A 24,420-nucleotide genomic window follows, 5' to 3' on the forward strand; every position below is an offset into this window, starting at 1 on the left:
ATCATTATAACATTCAACAAACAAGGCATATTGTCAGCAACAAGGCCTCAATTGATTTCATATTGCCCAACTGTGGGCTGATTAAAGGAAGCATACGAGCTAGCTAACAGGGGAAGGGGAGGAAAATAAGTGAATATAGTGGTCTCTCGCTCGGGGGAGTCCTACCTGTTCCGGGCACCCCTAATGGGATCATTCTGTGCCCCGGCCAGGGCCCCCCTCAATCCGCCCCCTCCAACAAAAGTACTCGTAAGAAAATTAGTGGATTCAAATTTTACTTCAGTGCACCTCTAGCTCGTAACCACAAATTTAATTAGGCCTATAGTGTTGCCAAATTGTCTTTATAAAGAAACGAATATAAAACATTACCCTTAAGTCATACAACTATCTTAAAAGAATAAGAGGTAGGAAAAAGAAAGAGAGGTGGGGGAAAGAGAATAAGAAAGGAAAGGGAGCATGAGCCTAACTAGAGCTGGAGGATGCAGGTTTCACAGGGTGTACCCCTAGTCGCCAGAGATATGCCACAGTGTGTTGTTTCGTGTTTGATAGGATGCTGGCCAGCTTTTCCTGTGCCATAATCCACAAAATCTTGCGGTTTACCTCTTCAATGGAAACCCTGCGTTGTTCCCAAGCCCTAGCGATTGTGATTTTAGGCCAGAGGAGCATAAATCGGATCAGCTTCTGATTGGGCTTGGATATACCAGGAACCCGAGCATTTAGGAGAGCAACAGATGCTGACCTGGGGACCGAGCATTTAGTGACTGTATAGATGAGGTTAAAAATCTTCTTCCAGACTGGTCTAATTCTGGGACATTCCCACCAGACATGCACCATCGAACCCAGGAGTTGGCATCCTCTAAAGCAACTGGGATCTGATAATGGGTAGATGGCCGCAGGTCTGGCGGGAGTCATGTACCACCTCCTGAGAACTTTTTTTTTGCTTCCATCAAGGAAGTATTTAAGATATTTAAGTATTTAAGATACCCCGAAATGAATCAGAGCAAGCCGCTTGCCAGGTCTCCAGGTCCCATTCAAATTGGAGGTCGGCCTCCCATGCCATCATGTAAGAAGACTTCTCATCGGGCGAGTGAGTGAAGAGTAGATGACAGATGTCCCCTTTGTCCCATGGCCTGCCCACGCCAGAGATCGTAATCTGTAAATTTGGGAGGTAGCAGCCTCTCCGTCCATAGAGTGTGTAGGAATTGTGATATCTGTCTAAATCTGAATTTTTCAGTGTCAGGGAGATCCAATTTGGTTAAACAGTGGTCTAGTCATAGCATTTGTTTTATGTGTTTTTTTCTGGATATTTGGTTGATATTCTGTCTCTATCATTTAAAATACACCTATGATAAAAATGATAGACCTTTAATTTCTTTGCACATGGGCAAACTTTCAAAATCTGCAGGGGATCAAACAATTATTTTACCCACTGTATGTGCCATGGGATAGCACAAAGCAGTTAGCAGCAAATAAAACACAACACTTTATTGGAATTTATTTTGGTCACGGTGGTATTTATGGGGTAACCTTAATTCAAATCAAAAAGCAGATTTATTTAACCAATAGATATCCGTATTTGGCTAAACCATCCACCATAAACACCAGATAAACTGGACGACTAATTCCCCACTAAATAGGGACCATTACAGGATTTTGATAATAAGTGAGGGTGGGTGGGAGCTGCAGCTGGATTTTATGAGAGCAGGAAGCGCAGGCTGCACCTTCCTGCCAAATTAGACCAATCCACCACCTGTTGTCACTCAGATTCTGTAATTGCCAATATCGGCCTGCAAGAGAGGTGTGAAAGGGAAAAGAAATACTCAGCCCTTTGTGCCATCCCATGGGGTCCTGCTGAAGGCTGGGGACCCTGTCATGGGATAGCACAAAGGAGTGCTAGCACAAAGGAGTTAGCAGCAAATAACACACAACACACAGTAATTAAATACCTTGAAATACTTTATTGGAAGTTATTTTGGCCACAGTGCTATTAAATTGGGCAACCTTAATTAAAATCAAAAAACAGATTTATTTAATCAATATATAGCTATCTTTGGCTAAACCATCCACCATAAACAAAATTAGTCACAATGTCAGTCCAGATAAACTTAACGACTAATCCCCACTAGCCGAGACCAGCCAAAAACTGGCTGGCCGAGGGTCCCCCAACACCGTGGCTAAACCAATCAAGTTTTGCAGACCCATGTTGAATATGTTGAGTCCAAACAGATGCACCAGGTTATGCCTAAATAGACCAGGCAAGTTCAACATGACGGTATGACAGTCCACCAGAGGAAACTAAATAGGTATGGACTGTCCTATTCAGGCATCTCTGAATCTTATCAATGTAGTGAAAATTACCCTGTGGAGACCACATACGCCTAGGAATCATCTCTGGATAGGCCAAGACAGCATGAGGGAATAATAGTTTAAAAGAACATACATTTTTTTCATCTCACAGAGAAGCTCCCATATCCTTATTTTTCCAACATCATTAGCCCCGGTGTGAATAATTAAAACTTCAGGTGGAGAACTTGCAATATATTAGAGTTCAAACCTTAATTGGCAGAATAAGTCCTTGACTCGATTCTTGGCCCAATAAATAAATGAATGACCAACTATCCAAATTTTACTCTTCGACGAACCTGAAAAATAACAGAATTAATTCATCAACGGGTTAGGACGGATATAACGTGTGTACCTATCACTATCCCAACTCCCCATCCTTCTAAGATCAGCAGGGGAGAAACCTAAATGATTGGCAGTTGTGGCAGCACCAATCCTAAAGGAATGGGAAGTAAAGTGGGGAGTGGGGAAAAATCAGCATGATGAAAAAGGAACCAGGCCTAACCGACACATATCGAAATGCATTGGAAACAGGACAGATTTGGAGAACAGAATAAAGTAATATGTCTGCCAAAACACAGTGACTCTGTTTTAGATCTACTGATGAATATTTTATTAGAATTAACATCAAAAGAGACATGAGAAGATAACGGAAAGCTGAATGACGATTTATTTGGAGCAGTAAATTCACCCAGTCTTAATGCTCAAATAAATGCTAAAGTAAAGGCAGATCGAAACAGCATGACCTCGAAGGAAGAAAAACAGACAACCTCAAGAACTGAGATGAGATTACCAAATAAATCAATTGATATTGGACGTCTGGTGTCCAAACTCGGTTTCTTGAAACCCTTTAGAACCTGCAAGACCTGATAAAGGGATGTTAGGCTAAGAAGGCCAGAAAATTTCAGGATTTTATGTATTGAGGCCTGTCTGAAATTAGAATGCATTAAAAAGGACAGAAAAGATAATGCCACATATGCATCTACTTTGAACCCTTTCACTGCCAAGTCCGTATGCCATATGGACCTACAGAAGTGCCGCAGGTGGCCAAGTCAGTACAGCTTACGGACCTCTTTTCTCCCTCTCCTATAAGCTTATGGTCACTTCAATGAACACAACCCGCTGATCAGAGTTATTAACCCATGCCGCAGCTTCCCTGTCCCCTGCCTCTACACCCTACCCCACCCTTCCATCTAAAACTGCCCCCCACTCTCCTCTCCTAACACCTTCACCCCCCTTCTTACCCCCCAGCACTAATTACCCCCCCTCCACCCGATCTGACCACCCTTGCAAACCCGCTCCCTGCAGCCACCATCATTAGCCGGCATCCCTCCTCTTCCACTCCCGCCGGCTTCAGGTCCTGCATTGGGCTTAGGGGGGTCTTTTTATTCTAGAGGTCATATGCTTTCAGAAAATATATGGTTTGGGGGGGGGGTCTTTCACAAATTCTGAAAGCTGTAACGGAAAAATGAAAACCTTCAGATTTTGTGTCAAATTTGGATATTTACATTTTTGCATACGTTCGATTTTCACCATTTTGCAAAAAAAAGCAATGTAAAAATTAAAACTTTTTGTGATTTATTAACTCTATACAGGTTAAGCTTTTGTATTTAGTCGTGATTTAGCAGAAATTTTGAAAAATGATCTGTGTTTTAATGGTGCTAATAATGGTGCTAATAATGGTTCTAGTGTATTTTTTGAAAATACCACGGGTCTAAAAAATCAGTAGTAACTTATTTTTATTTTAAAGGTCATATGCTTTATATATGGTTTTGTGGGTCTTTAACAAACTCTGAAAGCTGTAAGGGAAAAATTAAAACCTTATGATTTTTTGAGAAATTTGGATATTTACACTTTTGCGTCTGTTCAATTTTCACCATTTCGCAAAAAGGCGCAATTTAAAAGTTACAAATATTTGTTATTTATTAACTCAATATAGGTTAAGCTTTTATATTTAGGCATTTTGTAAAATTCACTGTGTTATCTGCTAATAATGGTTTTAGTGTATTTTTTGCAAATATATTGGTTTGATAAACATTTGCGCAAATACCACTGGGTCTAAAAGATCTGTAGCACCTTATTTTTATTTTACTGATCATGTGCTTTCATAAAATATATGGTTTTGGGGGGTCTTTCACAAATTCTGAAAGCTACAAGTGAAAAATTGCAAAAATCGTCTGGCCACCTGAGTGTACAAAAAGGTCCTGGCAGCGAAAGAGTTAAAGGATTGATAGACATATTCAAACAAAAAGAAGACCATTTGTACCAGGAATTCATGTAATCCTCCCAGGTCTTGACTGAAACAGAATTCTTGAGGGTGGCAGAGATCAATCCCAGATCAAGCACCAGAGGAAATCTGGGCAAGGGAAACTGATTGGATCTGCCTCTTGAGCCAGTTCTCAGATCCTGAAAAACTGGAAATGGGATAAAGAATTTGCTATGTTATTCTCAACTCCAGGAATACATTTTGCCTTTAAAAATATATTAAACCTCATACAATGTAACACAAGAAAACTGAGTATTTTAATAGCTAACTCTGATCTAGAGGATAATTGATTTATTGCATATAATACCCCTTTACTATCTGTGTGCAAGAGAATGCACTTATTCTTGAACATATCACACCAGATAACCACCAAAACTACCACTGGAAGCCCTCCAAGTCTTGTGCCATTTAGCAGCACACCAGAGGCCTTGCAGAAATGCACCAAAACCAATCGTGCCGGAGAAATCAGTGAACATTTTTAGGCTAAAGTCATCAGTCAGTTCTTCCTGTCATATAGTAGAACCATTAAAACCGCTTAAGAAAATATCCCAAATCTTTAAGTCTTCCTTAATTTGTTTAGAAATAGTAATGTGCGCAAAGGGGTTTTTAATACCCCTTGCAGCAGGAGCCAATCAACGAGAAAATATTCTAGCCACTGGTATCAGACTAGACCTAAAGAAGAAATTCTAAAATCTCCTCAATTTGTTTTTTAATCTTATCTTCCACAACACTGGGGTGAAGCAAAACTGGATGCAAATAACAGATGAGCAACTCTTACCATTAAAGGAAGGAACCAGAAATCCCTCACTGAAACTTTTCCACAACAGCTTCGCCATCACTGTGTTTGGATAGCAAACACGCCATGGTAGTATTTTTGCTAGTATCAACAGCGTTCTGGCTTTTTTTTTGCGAGTGAAGTGCTTTCCTAAAGCATCTAACAGCTGGGTTTGTCCCGATACAGAACGAACACTCGTTTTTGTAACTGCCGTTTCATAAGAACCAACACTGGCCTTCATTGAATGCAAAGCAAAAAACCTTTGCAAAATTAATTTTGAATAAGGCTGGGCTTTTGTGTAATATAGGGTCTTTGTGGTAACATCAGGTTCAACCACAGTCCCACATCTTTAACTCCCCAACGTAGAGAAGGGTGGACCAACAGCTTTTGCTTGAAATTTTCATCATAATGATCAAAATGATGAATCGCCTCTGCTACGATATCCAAATGCTGGAATACTGTAAGCCTGAGCATTTTTCCTGAAAGCGTTCACCCAAAACCGCAGCATAAATACAGAAGGCTTGAAGCCAATTCTGAAAAGTTTTTGGTATGACCCTCCTCCTATCTTCCTCAGTTCTTTCGTCACCCTTTTTATCAGTTTTAACAAGAAATACTTTAGATGCCAGCAATAAAGACAGCAAATCCACAAAACTACCATTCCAGTTTTTTTAATTTTACTGTGTGACATTTTTTGATTTTAAAACCTGGGGAAAATTGGGGAAAAAGGACCTGAAAATTTCTGAGAATCAAAAAGAATTATTACAAGCATCAGAAAACTGTGCCCCTGAACATTTGTCTGGAAACATATCAAAATAAACACCAATAGCACCAGAAAACTCTGCCCTAAAACTTTATTATTGAAATACCTCAGAACTTTGAGCATTTTTAACACCAGCTAAAATATTAGAAAGAGCATTAACCACTAAATTAAATTCATTAATATTAGACATAATATTAAAGGGATATACAATATAATACTGACATATAATCACACACGTAGGTTGGACTTGATGGACTTTTTTCAACCTCATCTACTATGTAACTATGTAACATAGACCAATTCTCATCAGTATTCATACCATTAGAATGCCCACTAGAGGCTGCTGTGAAGAAGTGCTTCCATCTGAGCCAGAGGAAGCACAGACATTGTTGAGCAAAGGAGAAACAGCATCCTTCCTCTTCCTTTTTCCACCAGGCTGCCTGCCTGTACCACATATGCCCAAAGCTCCTTCAGCCACATTTTCAGAGCTGACGTGCGCCTGTACAGGAGGTGTGAGGGGGCAGGACTCTTCCTTCAGGCACCACCTGCCATTCTTCCCCACTTGAGCTCTCGGCTTTTTCAATGAGGCAACCTTCTGAGGTGGCAGCAGAGCAGGAGCAGCTGGCTTTTATGAGAGCAGCAAGCACGGACTGCAGCTGCCCGCCAAATAAGACCAATCCACCTTCTGCTGCCATTCAGATTCTCTTCTGTAATTGCCAATAGCAACCTGCGAGAGATGTGTAAAGGGGGAAAGAAGTACCCAGCCCTTTGTGCAATCCCATGGGGGTCCCGCTGAAGGCTAGAGACTGTGTCATTCTAGTCTTGCAAAGGTGGCTCCTCCTAAAGCACTCAAGGCATCCCACACTCCTACTGTAAGTTGTAGATGCTCTTCTGCAGAAGAGAGGTATATAGTGAAAGAGGAGGAGAGGAGAGCTATGTACTAGAAGGTGAAGGGGGTGAATTTTGGGGAGATAGTCATGTCCTGGGGAAAGTTGTAAACTGGCCTGCAAGATATGCATTCCTGAACCCTGCACTGTGTACATAGCACACTTCTGCATTCTCTATATAGTGCACTCCCAAACGCTGCACCCTGTACTCCTGAGCCGTGCACTCTTAAATGACGCACTCCTGAACCCTGCATTCTGAAGGTTGCATATTTCTGAACTCTTCACTCTGTGTGTAGCACCCTTTTGAACCGTGCACCCTGTAGGTACTGCACTCCTGAACCCTCCACTATGTAAGTAACACACTCCTGAACTCTGTAAATGGCACATCCCTGAACTCTGCACACTGTATAAAGTGTACTGCTGGTTAACCCTGCACTCTGTATGCAGCAATCTCCTGAACTCTGCACTTTGTGCGTAATGCCCTACTAAACTCTGTGCTCTGTATGTAGTGCACTCCTGAACTCTGCACTTTGTGCATAATGCACTGCTGAACCGTGCGCTCTATATGTAGCAGATGGCCAGGCATACTCCTTCTCCAGGCATACTGCGCTCTCTGTGCCCCCTCCTTTTCCGGGCATACAACGCTCTCTGTTATCCCTCCTTCTCCAGGCACACCGTGCTCTCTGTCCCCCCTCCTTCTCCGGGTATAACAGACTCTCTGTTCCCCCCTCCTTCTCTGGGCAGCAGCACGAGCCAAGCAGGAGATCAAAGACACACAGAGCGGGCTGTGTGTGCATTCTGTTTCCTCACCCTTCTTCTTTCTGCAGCGGGGTTGGGATTAATAAAGCAGCAGCAGGACTGAGCAGCTTGCAGAGGGGGACACTGAGTTGCAGGAAATTAGTGTGCAGTAACCTCTAACAACTGAATGGTGAGTGGCAATGTGTAGTAACCTCTAGCAACCAATCAGCGAGCAGTAATGTGTAGTAACCCCCTCACTTTTTTTTTGTTATTTTCCTCCTCTAAAACCTAGGTGCTTCTTAACCCCCTTAGCGGTATCCCCGAGTGTGACTCTGGGTTGTTTTTCTATGCTAAGATCGGTATCCCCGAGTCACGCTCGCAGTAGATGTGCAGAGTGTGCAGCGGCGCGGCTTACCTTTCGCAGCATCCACAGACAAGTTACTCACCTTGTCCCTGGATCCTGCGATGCATCCCCGCTGTGTGAGCGAGCGGGACCTCGCTCGATTCACAGTGTCCCCGTGTGCCGCCGATCTCCGTTCCCTGCGACGTTACGATACACAGGGGCGGCGAACGGCGCCAAATTCAACAAACACATTACATACAGAATACTGTAATCTTATAGATTACAGTACTGTATGTAAAAAAATACACACCCCCCCTTGTCCCTAGTGGTCTGCCCAGCGCCCTACATGTTCTTTTATATAATAAAAACTGTTCTTTCTGACTGCAAACTGTAGATTGTCCATAGCAACCAAAAGTGTCCCTTTATGTCAAAAATGGTTTTAGAGCAGCTAGAAAACAGCGATAATAAATTATAATCACTTGCAGAATTGTGCGATATCGATTTGTGGGGAAATTCGTCATAAAAAAATAAAAGTAATGACAGTGACAATTCTGCAACTGAGCAAATTTCAGTGATTTTGAGTTGATTACATTATTGAATATTTTTTATTATAATTATATTATTATTTGTTATAATTATTTATAATTATTTATTATATTATAATTTATAATTTTGTTTTTAAAAAAAATTCATACCCGGGATGCCTACTAGACTCTTGTTTGGTCAGATTTAAATGAGTTATTCCTAAGAATTGCAGGCCTACAGTATAAAACGCCAAATTTTCTTGCAAAATAATTGTACCGCTTTTGGTACGTGATTCCAGACAGAATCATACCGCCAGGGAGCTTAAGGTCAGGTGCGTCTTATGGTGCAAAAATACGGGTACTTTATTTTATATATCAATTTTAAAATAACACCACATTATCACACTTACAAAACACACAAAAAAACATATGCCCACCTCTATCAGACATATATCACTCATGTTCATAATACATATAGTCTCCTGTAATAATAGTTTAACAAAATCAATACAACAATAATCATATTTAGAAATAACTGGAGTATTTAAAATTGGTTATAGGTGATCCTCCAAATGGAATATAGTTATGCACTTGATTCCAAAAACTCAGCCAGTATGTGAGCTGATGATTCCAATATATATATATATATATATATATATATATATATATATATATATATATATATATATATATATATATATGTAATGACCACAGTCCAAAACCAAAAGTGTGTTAGTGATATACACTGCAGAGCCTCAAATGATACAGCAGTTGAGCCCTTGAGTCACTTTCATGTGGCACTGTGGTCCAGAGGAGGATATTTTACAGGGCCTATGTATTCCCTTGGATAGCCAAACATATGTTCCAAAGCTCTAAAGACCTTCCTAGCACACCAGTAAGGGCTCATTCTAAAAAGCCATTGGCATAACAGACTTGGATTTTAAAAGTATTTCAAAACATGTGCAGTCATATATCCATAGTTTAAGTCCATATGTTCCATATGATCAGGTTGAAACTATTTCTTGTAATCCATATAGTGGCACTTGACTCAAATCAGAGTGGAGAAAATAGCATATGCATATGTATTGTACCTATCAGTCTATGTTGGATCATATAGGATTTAGACCTTACATATGTTTCAGATTGTGTAGAGTCATGTGCCCATAGCCTAAGTACATGAAGTCCATATGGCCAAACCAGGACACTTGGCTCAGATTAACATAAGGAAGATGATTTATGCATATATGTTTTATACTTATCAGTCCATGCTGGATCACCAGTGAGGAGGTGGGCTGTTAAGAACAATGCATGACCATTTTTGCCAGATATTGATCGGCTGCTTTAGAGGCAAACCATTTTCTTCTGAAGCAGCCAGTTCCTTACTTTAACCTGGGCCAAGTGTTACTACATAGATTATAAGCAAGAGTCCTGGTTTTAGGCTATGGGTACATGACTGTACAAACTTTGAAACATATGTAAGGTCTAAATCCTTTATGATTCAACATGGACTAAGAACAATACATATGCATATGCTATTTTCTCCATTCTGATTTGAGTCAAGTTCCACTGCGTCTGATACGACAAAACACGTTAGATGGAGCTTGGATGTGTGATATCACTGCGCACAAGGACTGTAACCATCTTGTTGGTTGGAAACTTTCACAGGATATCAATTATATGCTCGAATTGATCATATACTTTGAGAGTATTTTGGAATCTTTTAATAAATATTGAAGTGTCTTTTCATACAACGTCATGTTTTGTTCTCCTTTTCACACACATATATGGTGATCTGACCTTGGGAGGAACGATTCCAGAAGGTAGACCAAGATTAAGCCATAACCTCTGTGAAGTCTATTGTGAGCCTGACCGTGTCTGATTGACGATTGAGTATTGTTAGACTTCTTATAATTTGGTGGTCTACATCAGAGGGTGCTGTGGTGTTGGTGGAGGATTTTGTCACTGCTTATAGGAGAAAATATTATAAACACTTTTATTTATGGATTTGTATAAACACTTTTTGAAAGACTGTTTTGCAACTAGAAAACACTGCATTTGTATTTCTATATCCATGTTCACTGTCAACAACAGTTTGTGCTAGTTACTTTTTTAAGTTGCATTGTGTTACCTTAAATGCAGGGGGGATATATATATATATATATATATATATATATATATATATATATATATATATATATATATATATATATATATATATATATATATATATTGTGGAATCATCAACTTACTGGTTTTTGGAATCAAGTGCATAATTATTTTTCATTTGAAAGATAACCTAAAACTAATTTGAGGTGCTGAATTATCTGCTTAATTTCTGTAAAACCTTCATCCCAAAATGTTAAAAATCTGCTAGGGCATCTAACACTACTGTCTCCCTGGGTTAGCAATGGTTCTGTACTAAGATGTCTTTGTTGCTCCTCTATCAAGTGCGGAGACCGGTCGTGTATACACTTTTCGACGAGGAAACCGCCAAGGATCTTGTCGGACCAAAAAGAGAGCATGTCTTCTTTTTCCTCGACGGGAATGGGAAAATTTGGCTCGATAAAATCCTTGGCGACTTCACAAGGAACTCGACGAGCAAAACTATGTGTTTCGAAAGGAAATATTACTGGCTAAACCACCAGATGAAAATAAAGGGAAGAAAACATAAAAAAAAGAAAACAAATTTAGCCACCAGGTTGATATTCTGCAATATGTTAAAGGGTAACTTCACTTTCCTGAGAAAAATATAAACCAAAATTAATAAAGCATATACAATTGCTACGCAAGTCATATTGTAATTGAATGTTATTGAAAATTACCTTTCCTTTTCAATCTGCAGTGCTGATGGTGTACAGAACATCCTCCAGAAATGTTATTTCTTGAAGTCTGCACTAAGATACAAGTCAGATACTGGGCTTCCCCTGCAAGAAAAATCACATCTAAATTCATAAAGGGATTCAGTCCCTGACACTTTCCTCATTACAACCCTGAAAGTGAAGCAGTTGATTGATAATTATAAAGCCACACAAATTCACATTCACTTACAGACAAACAGCTATTTCTTCAGATTAACAAAAGGTAGTAATCTGCAACAGAATTTGTTAGAATCCTTGAAATGTATGTAGATCACCCAGATGGGAATGTTTTTTTCTCAAAAAAGGTACTCTTTAAATTTTTGTTTTTGCTTTTAATTACCTTTAAACCTTTCACTGCTAGAGCCCTTTTAAATTTTTTTATTTTTTTGCACTCTTGTTAAATTGTATTTTTTTTCCCTGAAGGTTAGATTTAAAGCCCTCAAATGTTAAAAAATTACACTGAAGTGTATCTTAGTTCACAAAAATACAATATATTATCAGATTTTTTATAAGATATAAAAAAAAAGATGAGGGTGCACCAAATAAATAGATACCCAACATGTCAAGCCTTCAGTTTGCACACACACGTGAAACGGTGACAAACTTTTAAAAAATCAGAGTTATCCATAAATATCCTAATATTTGTAGCCCATTCACTTCTACCCTGGCAAATCTGAGTGAGTAAACCCCTGTCTCTTTTTATTTATTTTTTTATATACTGTCACCGTCGAGTGTCCTTGATCACTGTCACGCCAGTTATATGGCGATGCTGTACTGCACTAGTGATAGTATGTAAAAAAAAAAAATATTTGAAAAACTATTTTTTCTTTAGTTTCTTCATTTTCAAAAAAATTCTAAAAATTGTGACAACAAATTACAACTTCAAAAAATTTGCCATGCCTCTTACCAAATACTTCAGACTGTCTACTTTCCAAAATTTGGGGGATATTTCTACTGTCCTGGCATCTCATTGGGAAATCATTGGCCATCTGTACATCAGTATTGATCAACATAGTTTGTGAACTCTTTCCTACAGACTAAGTAATAAACACTGGCCCAGATTCAAGAAGCACTTGCGCCCGTGCAACCATAGGTTGCGCGGCGCAAGTGCTTACTTGCTCCGGTGTAACGAGTGCTCCTGATTCAGGAACCTCGTTACACCGACTGCAGCCTAAGATATGACAGGCATAAGCCTCCTTATGCCTTCATATCTCAGGCTGCATTCTTGAGTTGGCCGCTAGGGGGCGCGGCCATTGTGATCGGCGTATAGTATGCAAATTGCATACTACCACCGATTCACAAAAGTTGCGCGGGCCCTGCGCACGCAAGGTACAGAGTTTCCGTACGGCGACTTTAGCGCAAGGTTGCTCCTGCTATAGCAGGGGCAACCAATGCTAAAGTATAGCTGCGCTTCCCGCTCGTGAAATTAAAATTTCACGTCGTTTACGTAAGTGAATCGTGAATGGCGCTGGACGCCATTCACGTTCACTTAGAAGCAAATGACGTCCTTGCAACGTCATTTGCCGCAATGCACGTCGGGAAAGTTTCCCGACGGAGCATGCGCTGTTAGCTCGGCGCGGTGGGATCATTTACATTAGGCAGCCTTACGCCCGGCTATTTTGCATTTTGACCGCGCAATTTACGGAGCTACTGCTCCGTGAATCGCGGGCATTTCAAAATATTTGCGTGGGCGCAGAGCAAAACTCGTTGCCCTTTGCCCACGCAAATATTGCGTGAATCTACCTGAATCTGGCCCCCTGAGTTGGGTTATTTTCACCAAATTATTGTAGCAGAATACAGTTTGGCCTAAATTTATGAAAAAAATATTATTTATTTGCAAAATTTTATAACAGAAACCAAGAATTTTTTGTCTTTTTTTTCATTTATTAAGCATACAATAAAAACCCCAGTTCTGATTAAATACCACCAAAAGAAAGTTCTATTTGTGGGGGGGGAAAAAAATTATAAAAATGTCATATGGTACAGTGTTGCAATAGTTATTCAAAATGTGACAGCGCTGAAAATTGGCCTGAGCAGGAAGGGGAGGGGGGGGGAGTGTCCGGTATTGAAGAGGATAATAGCCCTGTCTGCTCAGACAGGAGACTAACATTTCTTCCCTACTGTGTGCAAACCAAGCACCTTCTGTGTAATGCCAGACATGCCTTATTTCTACATTCACTCTTGGGTAGGCTGACTGATTCGGATCACTCACCCATCCAGGCATTGTCTTCTTTCAATATAGCTGATTTGCATAAGATGTTAAAGATGAGTCTTTGCTGAATAAAGTGAACTCTAGGCATTCCTAACAATGACAAAAGTTGACTTTAGCTTCTAAAGCCTAGTAGACACTAGTAGGGGTTTTATTTTGGTTAAACCCAGCACTGCTGAATGAAAAAAATGACAGCACCAGAGGAACCGTTGTACTAACTATCTGACGTAAGTACAGCGATCTTCCTTGCTGTTCTATTGTGTTCTGACAGGAAAACTGCCCCACAGCCAGAAAACTGTGGTTAGTACTCTCCGCTATTGGCACTGATTGGGAGCCGATTATCAAACCTTTTCTGGTTATGCCCCTTTGACAGAAGAGGGCCAAACGATCGGCCTTTGTTGGACCGGCCGCAATACACCCAGACCGAATGTAAGCCAGTTTCTCCTGAAAAAGTCGATGCCGCCTCACATTGGGCTAGTTGGTACTAGGCTTTACTGTCTGTAATGGTTAACACATTCATTTTCACAATTTAATAGTGAAAAGTTATACATTTGAGAAAGTAATGTAATAGTAGATTTTCTATTTCTAAAAAAGAAAAAAAACTTGTAATATATATATATATATATATATATATATATATATATATATATATACCATTTTAGCATGCATTTTGCCCCTCTACCAGTGGCACATAGCCCCCTGATTACTTACTGATAAACCTTGTGCCTGATTTCTAAACTAATGCAAAACATGCTCATGTCTTTCTGCTTAGACTACCTGTTTTCAGAATAGTAATCCTACCAATCTGTGGAAATGAACAGTGAGGCCTCGTACACACGACCGAGAAACTCGACGGGCGAAACACATCGTTTTCCTCGTCGAGTTCCTTTTTAGGCTGTTGAGGATCTCGACAAGCCAAGTTTCTCCATTCCCGTCAAGGAACATTCTCTCTTTTTGGCTCGTCGAGTTTCTCGACAGTTTCCTCGACGAAAATGTACACACGACCGGTTTCCTCGGCAAAAATATATCTCCCAGCAAGTTTCTTGCTGGTTTTTGCCGAGAAACTCGGTCGTGTGTACAAGGCCTCAGAGGCAGATTTACGAAAAAAGGCAATAATCTTCCCTTAATTATAAAAAAAATTTGAGAGTTCGCTTACAAAGCATCACATGCTAAGGCCTGATTCACACTGATGCATTTTTTAGTGCTTTTTGCATTTTGCTTATTTGCACTACAGAATGTGTTCCATGCGAAACCATGGTAAATGGACTGTAGTGCAAATCTGCAAAAAGCACTAAACATGCATAGGTGTGAATCAGGCCTAAAGAGCTCAGTTTTTGCATACAGGTTGCTGTCTGTTTAGAGACATTAGGCTGTAGTGTAATGCACGTTCTTTCTTCTTTTTTTTCACTTTAATTGGGTGCTGTGTACTGACGTGCAGTGCCTTCCAGTGCACTGCATATCTGCATTTTAGGGTTTGTTCACATTTGAGTGGAGATCAGCATTTTTATTTATTTTTTGCATTAGAACTAAAACAATGGTTCTCTGTAGGGAGATTTACTAAAATGGCAGCATGCAAAATCAGCTCTGAATAGAAACCAATCAGCTTCTGAGTTTTAGCCTCAGCAGAAATGAAATCGTTTGAGTTTAGCTGAACTTGCTTGATTTCATTCTGGCATGTCAGTCCCGACTTTGGGGGGCAATTTTAGAGACGGATTGCGGATTGCTCAACGGAGACGGATTGCTACACAAATGTCTATGGAAATCACACCCCGAAGTCGCCAAAAGTAGTACAGAAACTACTTTTGGGAATCGGTGTCGCACAAATTCGGATGGTGCCATTGCCAGCAATTGCTGCCGAATTGGCATGCAATTTGACATGTCAAATCGCATGCCAAATCACTCCAATGTGAACCAGGGCAAATCGTGCTACTTTACTTGAAGCAGCACAATTTCAAAGTAGCAAGGTCAGCGCAATTTCAGCTGCTACTTGATAGACATCTGTGTGGCTTCATGCACAGATGTCTATTGAAGTTGCACCTGAAATCGGCAAAAGTAGTGCAGAAACTACTTTTGCAAATCAGTGCGGCGGCTCAAGATCTTTGTCGCACCGATTGAAACAGTGCCATTGCCTCCAATAGGCTGCGACTTGTCATGCGATTTGATCTCTAAAATTGCATGACAAATCGCTCTAATGTGAACCTAGGCTTAAAGGGGTTGTAAAGGTACAATTTGTTTCCCTAAATAGCTTCCTTTACCTTAATGCAGTCCTCCTTCACTTACCTCATCCTTTCGATTTTGCTTTTAAAGGTCCTTATTTCTTCAGAGAAATCCTCATTTCCTGTTCTTCTGTCTGTAACTCCACACAGTAATGCAAGGCTTTCTCCCTGGTGTGGAGTGTCATGCTCACCCCCTCCATTGGACTACTGGAGAGTCAGGACACTCTCTATGTTGGAGATAGAGAAAGGAGCTGTGTGTTAATGGGCGTCCTGACTCTCCTGTAGTTCAAGGGAGGGGGTGAGCATGACACTCAACACCAGAGAGAAAGCCTTGCATTACTGTGTAGAGTTACAGACAGAAGAACAGAAAGTGAGGATTTCTCAGAAGAAATAAGGACATTTAAAATAAAAATCGAAGGATGAAGTAAGTGAAGGAGGACTGCACTAAGGTAAAGGAAGCTATTTATGGATTTTTTTTTTTACCTTTACAACCCCTTTAATGTCAAACCTCAATTGAACAAAAACTTAGAAGCTAATTGGCTACCATGCACAGCTGCACCAGATTCTGAGTGCTCCAGTTTTAGCAAATCTCCCCCTATGTGTCCTGTTCGCACTTAAAGTGGTATTAAACCCCAAACCAGAAAAGTATATATTGCAGCTTACCAATCATTAGATGTGGTGGCAGTATTACTTCTCTTTTTTTTTTACTTGTTTTACCTCTGTTTTCAGCTGGTGATCTGTCCAGTAACACACCTCCTGTTTTAGAGTGTCCCCCACACCGGCACTGAATGTCCACCGGCACCCACCGATCGTCCATAAAACACACAGAACTGAGATCTGCCTATGTAAACAAGGCAGATCTCTGTTCTGGCAGATGGGAAGGGATGGATTTTGTTTCCTGCAAAGCAGGAAACATAATCCATCTCTTCCCTTGGTAAAGGCGCCTAATACAGTACACAAGGACACTGACTGGGCACACAGTTAACCCTTTGATCACCCAAGATGTTTAACCCCTTCCCAGCCAGTGTCATTAGTACAGTGACAGTGCATTTTTTTAGCACAGATCACTCTATTAGTGTGACTGGTTCCCGTAAAGTGTCAAAAGTGTTATTTAGTGTTCAACTGTCAGCTACAATATCGCAGTCCCACTATAAGTTGCTAATCGCCGCCATTACTAGTATAAAAAAAATCGAAATAAATATAAATTCCATAAATAAATACCATATTTTGTAGATAGCTATAACGTTTGCATAAACTAATCAATATACATACACTTATTGGGATTTTGTTTACCAAAAACATGTAGCAGAATACATATTGGCCTACATTTATGAAGAAATGTATTTATTTATTTATTTTTATTTGTATTGGATATTTTTTTGGGGGGGGTTATAGCACAAAAAAATGAAGAATGCAGTGGTGATCAAATATCATCAAAATAAATCTCTATTTGTGGGGAGAAAAATTACATAAATTTTACTTGGGTACAGCAAGACCGCTCAATTGTCAGTTAAAGTAACGCAGTGCCGTATCACAAAAAATGGCCTGGCCATGAAGGGGGGAAAATCTTCGAGAGGTTAAGTGGTTAAAAGCGCAAGGCACCACCGGCCAGAATGCCTGCCAGAACTGACACTTCCTGCATGGTAAGACACAGTCTTTTACTGTGCAGGTAGTGTGGCCATCACCGGAGCTCACCTTACCATACCTCTGGGTTGCATTAAAGTGTCAACTGGGCACAGAGAAAACAATTGTATTCTATGTGCCCTATCAACGACATGTGTTGATCCAGTGTAGAAAAACGCAGGTCACTTCATGTGTGAATCAATTATCCAATCATTTGAAAAGCATCTGCACATGACTAGGTATTAAAGGGGTTGTAAAGGTTCATTTTTTATTTCCTAAATACAGTATTTATCGGGGTATTGTGCGCTCTGGCGTATAGCGCGCACCCCTAATGTGGACCCGCAATTCCTGTAAAAAAAACATTTTAGTACTTACAGTTTTGGTGTCTTGCGCGGCGTCCATTGGCGGCCTCGTCGGGTCCGGCGTCCATCTGCGGCTTTGGTGGTGTCCTCCCGGCTTTTCCCGCGCTGTCTCTCCGTCGAATTGCTGCTTCCTGCGCTCAGTTTGAACGTCTCCGCCGATGTATACCGAGCGCAGTACACTCGGCTACATTCGGCCAGGCTCAGCTTCGCTCGTGCTCACGCTCTGTGGCGTTTATGCGTGAGCACGAGCGAAGCCGAGCCTGGCCGAATGTAGCCGAGTGTACTGCATTCGGTATATGTCGACGCAGGCATTCAAACTGAGCGCGGGAAGCGGGTATCGGCGTATATCACGCACCCACGATTTTCCCCTTATTTTAGGGGGAAAAAGTGCGCGGTATACGCCAATAAATACAGTAGTTTCCTTTAAGCTAGTGCATTGTTGGTTCACTTACCTTTTCCTTCAATTTCCCTTCTAAATGTTTTTTTTTTCTTTGTCTGAATTTCTCACTTCCTGTTTCTCCTCAGTAAACTTTCCACCATCATCCGAGTGGTGGAAAGTAATTTAGAACAGCTTACTGAACAGCTTACTGAGGAGGAACAGGAAGTGAGAAATTCAGACAAAGAAAATAAACATTTAGAAGGGAAATCAAAGGAAAACGTAAGTGAACGTAAACGTAAACGTAAGTGAACCAACAATGCAAGGCTCCATGCACACTGGGCTTAACAAATGTCTGTTCTCTCAGGAGTAAAAAACGTCCATATATAGAATTTTTTGTACAAAGTTTAGACGAGTCTCGGAGAGTTTTAAGTTTTTTCTGCCTCCAAGCTCCATTTAGAAACGCAAATGAGAAGTTTTTTTTTTTTTTTTTAAACGTTTAACTCAAAATATGCCTTTTATGTGCATGTACACATAGGATAACATTGAGCTGCTTCTACAGGCAGGACACAAAACTCCTGTAGAAGCAACGTTTTTTATGCCAGTGAACAGGGATTTTTTTTGTTTTTTTTTCATATGATTGGGGAATTAAAGTAAATATTCACACAATGTTTTGATTGTGAATTTCTTTAGTAGCTCAGCCTCCAAATGTGCTCCATCCTTCCGGACCATCCTAAAACACAATGTCAGTAACTTGGCAAGAAAAGAAGAGACAAAATCAAGTAAGATGATAAAAGGAAATGCACACCAATGTTCCATATTGTCTTTATTCAATTTTCATGAACACTTCAGTGCTGATGCTGCTTTCTCTCCAATATTTTTTTTTATCCCATTTTCTAATTAGCAGAAGTGGCTGCACACCCTTGAAGCAAAGCTGCCATGCCAGGCTTGGAGGCCTGTGCTCCTTGGAAGGAAGTGGCTTGTCTCCAGAGGGGTTATTTTCAACAGGTGCACTGTGGTGTCAAACGTGCTGAAAGGGGACTCAATGGAAGCAGCTGCCTGCCTGTTTTCTTTTAACTTCTCTCCATTCATACACAGAGGAACAAAAAGGAACGTTCATTCATAAACTCCATTATATTTTACAGCAGGAGGGTTAAAACATTGCAATTCAATTTTACTGGCTCTGATTTTAAATAAATCTTTGCTGACTGTATGATTTCATAGGTAAAATGCATTACCAGCCTGGAGTGGATACATGATAACTCCATACTGTTTTTTTGCCTGCCAAGAGTTTCAGGGTCGTGGCCATCTGACACCAAATCGTTTAAAGATCAATTTCTGACTGTGCATTTTTCAGTCCATCTCCTGCAGAGTAGACAATCATAATACAGGCCTCTTGTCTATCTATGGTGAAGTGTGTGTGTGTGTGTGTGCTGTGTGCTGTGTGTTAGCTGATTGGATAAACCTACTTCCACATAATTAGGCAATGGCAGCTGGGTAATAGTCTATAGAAGAAAACACCAGCAACAATAACAATGTAACACTTTTCTTTTCTAATCACTATGACAGCAAGTGCTTTTATTCCCAACATTTTACATTAATCAGTCCATCCCTGTTTACATATGTACCATTTCATTTATGTAATTTAAGTGTGTGTCTCTGTGTGGATTTAACATTTAATTAATGTGATTTAACAGAGAGTGTTTGTGTACACATACAACATTTATTATTTAGTGTGTGTGTATGTGTGTACATTTGTAACATTAATTGAAATTGACATGTCTGTGTATGTACATGCATAACATTTAATTTGCATAATATAAGACGGGGTGGTGTTCATATATAACATTTTATTTACTGTTTGTAATTTAATAGTGCGAGAGAGTGTATGTGTGTGTGTACATGTATAACATTTAATTCATATAATGTAAGAGAGACTGTGTGTATGTGTGTCTGCAATATATAACATTTCATTTATGTAACTTAAGAGAGAGTGTGTGTGTGCACATGTAACATTGCATTTAGGGCATTAAAATTGACGTTTGTGTGTGAACACATATAACATTTCATCATTTATACAATTCAGGGGAAAGAGTGTGTGTTATACAGTAGTGTAAAGGTGCGTGCATCCATAACATTTAATTTACAAAATGTGTATGTACGTGTATATATGTATAATTTTTATTTTGTGTAATGTAAGAATAAGTGTGCGTGTGTATCACTTGCATGTAATTTGAGAGTGAGTGTGTGTGTTTTTGTGTATATATATATATATATATATATATATATATATATATATATATATATATATATATATATATATCACCCCACTGGTGTAATTTAAAAGTATGTGTGTATGTGTGTCTCTTGCATGTAATTTAAGAGTAAGTGTTTGTGTATATATATATATATATATATATATATATATATATATATATATATATATATATATATATATAACACCACTGGTGAAATTTAAAGTTTGTGTATCTCTTGCATGTAATTTATAAGTGAGTGTGTGTTTTTGTGTGTGTGTGTATCTCTTGTATGTAAGTGTGTTTTTGTGTGTGCGTGTGTGTGTATATATATATATATATATATATATATATATATATATATATATATATATATATATATATATATATAACACCCCACTGGTGTAATTTAAAAGTATGTGTGTATGTGTGTGTGTGTATCTCTTGCATGTAATTTAAGAGTAAGTGTTTGTGTGTGTATATATATATATATATATATATATATATATATATATATATATACTGTATTTATTGGCGTATAACACTCACTTTTTTACCCTGAAAATAGAGGATAAACTGTGCCTGTGTGTTATACGCAGGGGGCTGTGGAAAGTTTTTTCCCTGAAACTCCCCTCTTAAATTTAGGGTGCTTGTTATACGTCTGTGCGCGTTATACGCCGCTAAATATGGTGTGTATATATATATATATATATATATATATAACACCACTGGTGAAATTTAAAGTGTGTGTATCTCTTGCATGTAATTTATAAGTGAGTGTGTGTTTTTGTGTGTGTGTATATATATATATATATATATATATATATATATATATATATATACTTATGTAACATTTCATTTATGCAATTTAAATGAACGTGTTAGTACATATCTAACATTTCATTTCTGTAATTAATGTGTGTATTTGTCTGCAAAGTCTGTTCAGGTGCCTTATACTTTTTCTCATTTATTACACAATTTATACTATAATATAAATCAGTTTTGTGGTTCACTCAAAGCAAACTTTATGAACCATGGGATAGGCTGATCTATAAATTAGACATATATTTATGCATGTCATTTGTTCACAGAGAAAAAAAAATGAAAAATAAAACTGTGCCCATTTTTCTGCATCTGTTAAAAAGTGCCCGAAGTACGGTGTGTTTAGGTAGGTCTGATGGATTTCTAGCTGTCTCCACACGAAGGAGCTGCTGCTTTAACAGCAATCTTCAAATGACTGAGCTAAATGCTCAGAAATGGAGGAGCCGGTAATTAGATCCAGCACAGGCTGTCTGCAATAAGACTCAATCCATTGCTTAGAGCGCCCTCTTCACTCAAGAGTCAGGACTGCACACTCATCGCCTCCAAAACTGAAACCCTTGGACTCGTCGCCCATCCGCAATCTTTAATTGTTTCTGATTCCATTTATTTATTTATTTAAGGGACGCCTCATTTCAATGTGTACTTAGTTAAGCAGTTCGGCAATAGCGATGGCCTTTTGAAGAGCCAAGTTGTGCTTATCTAGATGGGGGATCAGAGAATGACACCGATGAAATCAGAGGAATTCTAGTTGATGAAAACAGATCAGGAGCTCAATATTGTTAACAGGCATTTAAAGTAAAGCTTCTTAGTATCTGTGGACTTTAGGTTGTTCATATATCAAACAGGAGAACTAATGGTGCCCAGATGGAGCAGGCACATCTGCGAGTGATTGGTACTCTATAGTAAAAGTACAAGTAATGCTGCTAAAACAAGAATGCCTCAATCACATCGTTTATCCAATTTGTATAATAAGTAAATAACAGTTGTCATTTGTACGACAAATCACCCTGTATTTATATTGTCCCCTCCCTGTTCATAGAGAGAACCGGCGCCTATCAATTTAATATTTCTGCCATTTCTAAATATTAGGTGAGCACCTAGTCCCATGGCATAATAAAGTCTGCAATCGCCTACAAAAATAAAAATCACTTTCTGTAATTGGTATTTTCTAATAAATCATCAAGTTTGATGAAATTACAAACACTTACATTACATAGTTACATAGTAGGTGAGGTTGGAAAGATACACAAGTCCAATGTGTGTGATTTATTGCTGTGCTCCAAAAAGTAAAAAACTATTTACTTCCTAAATAAAAAGTTGTATCGGCAGTCCATGTTATAGTAATAATTATCTAACTCATTCTAAAAAAAAAAAAAAATTGCAATCAGTTACAAAAAATAAATAAAAAATCAGAGTGTAAGGTAAACTTCCTAATAAGCTGGATTTTATTTCCAAGAAATGTCGGGCATTGGAGCTCCTTCCTTCTCCCAAGACATGCACACATCTCTACTATTTATTCCTAAACTAAAGGCGTTTTTCCTGCCAATAAAATACAAGTCACTTCAAAGAAACACAACTCTACTTTCCAACCCAGATTCGCCTTTTTCCGTGCATTTGCATGAATTTAGAAATGAGCCGCAATATTCACACGGTGACCTATTTATCATAGCTAGCCAAACTTGGCATGCAAAACTCTGAGCTACATATACATAGCAAACCTCTATTATTTTAAAGATATCTATCACTGAGATATAAAACATTAAATTATATATATATATATATATATATATATATATATATATATATATATATATATATATATATATATATATATATATATATATATATAACAGTATTAAAAGTTGCAACAAAGTACTTACACAGTGTAAACACACACACACAAGTGTCTCCTTTGCTTCCTATGGTGGAGTAATAATGAGTATTAATTGAATGAGCGAAGTGATAGTAAAAAGCTTCCCAAAGTACTTGGAATTTGTGCTCTGTCAGTTCAGGCTGATGGTAGAAGCAAGGAATGTATCATTTCAGAACCGTCCCTCACTGTACATTCAGACCGACTCTCTATGCTAATTCCCTACAATTGATTTAGCTGTCTCAATCAAGTGTCTGAAGCTATGAGACCCAGAGAAATATATGATTAAAACTCTGAGACAAAGAGGAATGTTTTATTCAGATGCTATGAACTCCTATTGATTCTCCCGTACAGGCACTTACATAGAAATGGGGACAGTGCAGGGATGGCGCATTATTGTCTAAAACATTAGATTATTTAAAAGAAAAAAAAAAAGAAAAGAAAAAAAAAAACACTAATGAAAATTAGACAGGTTACTGGAGGTGGTCATCCTAGTGGCAATACATATTAAGATTACCATTTCATCTGGATACTGTCCTGGAAAACGCGTAATCTTGATGGAGAATGGATGGCAGTTCGACCGCACTTATTTTATTTTTGGAAAAGTGCGCCTCCTACAGGTCAAATCTGAGATCTGTCTGTAAAAAAAAAAAAAAAAATCCCAAATGATTATCAGCTTTATAGGAAATGCGAGCTGTCTCTGGAAACAAAAAATCCCAAATGTTGGCATAATCTTTATAAAAGGGCACCTTTTTCTTTCTCTCTCACTTTCTTTCTTTCTTCCTTTTTTTCTTTCTTTCTTTCTTTCTTTCTTTCTTTCTTTCTTTCTTTCTTTCTTTCTTTCTTTCTTTCTCTATTTTTCTTAATCTCTCTCTCTCTTATTCTTTATCTCTTTCTTTCTTTCTTTCTTTCTTTCTTTCTTTCTTTCTTTCTTTCTTTCTTTCTTTCTTTCTTTCTCTTTCTCTATTTTTCTTAATCTCTCTCTTTCTTATTCTTTATCGCTTTCTTCCTTTCTTTCTTTCTTTCTTTCTTTCTTTCTTTCTTTCTTTCTTTTTTTCTTTCTTTCTTTCTTTCTTTCTTTCTTTATTTCTTTTCCGTTTCTCTTTCTTTAACTCTCTGTCTCCATCTATCTTTATTTCTCTATCTTTATTTCTTTCTCTCTCTCTCTCCTTCTCGCTTACTTTCTTTGTCATTAC

The 24,420-nt window shown here is 38.7% G+C and overlaps 1 long non-coding RNA gene across 2 annotated transcripts; it reads right to left on the reverse strand.

Moving 5' to 3' along the window:
- Positions 1–1,949: 1,949 nt before the first annotated feature.
- On the reverse strand, positions 1,950–23,887 carry LOC120940539. Of its 2 annotated transcripts, none has more exons than XR_005749444.1 (4): positions 23,742–23,887; positions 11,456–11,557; positions 4,607–4,754; positions 1,950–2,639 (listed from the first exon to the last, which is right to left on the reverse strand). It is a non-coding gene; the product is annotated as an uncharacterized LOC120940539 (long non-coding RNA). The 2 variants fall into 2 exon arrangements; XR_005749443.1 differs by having other exon boundaries at positions 23,235–23,885.
- Positions 23,888–24,420: the final 533 nt, after the last annotated feature.

The sequence above is a fragment of the Rana temporaria genome, chromosome 5 (assembly GCF_905171775.1).
Source record: "Rana temporaria chromosome 5, aRanTem1.1, whole genome shotgun sequence".
NCBI lineage: Eukaryota > Metazoa > Chordata > Amphibia > Anura > Ranidae > Rana > Rana temporaria.